Here is a 757-nt window from a genome sequence, read left to right on the forward strand (position 1 = left end):
TCATGCTTGCTTTGTAAATCAATAAAATTTTTATGTAATTTGTTATAGGCATGCAATAATTTTTCACTAGCACAAGCAAGTTCATCACTAGATAAATCATTATCGGGTTCGAACTCGCAAACCTCACTAGGGCTATCGCCTAGTGGCCGTGTGCATGTTGCTCCGTATGAACTTGAAGTTAGATTCTCCAAAGCTTGTTGGATCGCCTCCAAGTCCCCTTGATGTGCTTCTATAAATTTCCAAACTTTGTAAGCACTATCAAAATGAACAAACTTGTTAGACATAGATGAGTTAAAAGCATTTAACAAATATTCTAACAAAATGTTGTTCATGGTAAACATGCGATGATCATTTCTGTTCCACTTGGATTTCTCCAAAATGGGCACAATATAAGCATCATCTATAATTTCCCATAAATCAAAGTGTTTAGATTGAACAAAAAGTTTAAATCTAACACACCATTGGGCATAGGGGAAATTATCTAATCTAGGAGCAATATTGATGGCATAACCTAAACCATGCATATCCATAATATAAAAGGCAAGCAAGATACAAATAAAGCTCAAAATTAGATTAGCACAATAAGCTAACTTGGATCTTTAACTCAAGGCGATTAGACCTTAAATCAAAGAGCACCAAGCTCTGATACCAATTGTTAGACCCTAGAGGGGGGGTGATTAGGGTCTTATGCTAATCTAATCCGATTAAATGCCAATTAAAAACTAATTAACAAGTTATCCTAGCAAGTATGAAATAC

This window comes from Asparagus officinalis, chromosome 7 (assembly GCF_001876935.1).
Source record: "Asparagus officinalis chromosome 7, Aspof.V1, whole genome shotgun sequence".
Taxonomy (NCBI): domain Eukaryota; kingdom Viridiplantae; phylum Streptophyta; class Magnoliopsida; order Asparagales; family Asparagaceae; genus Asparagus; species Asparagus officinalis.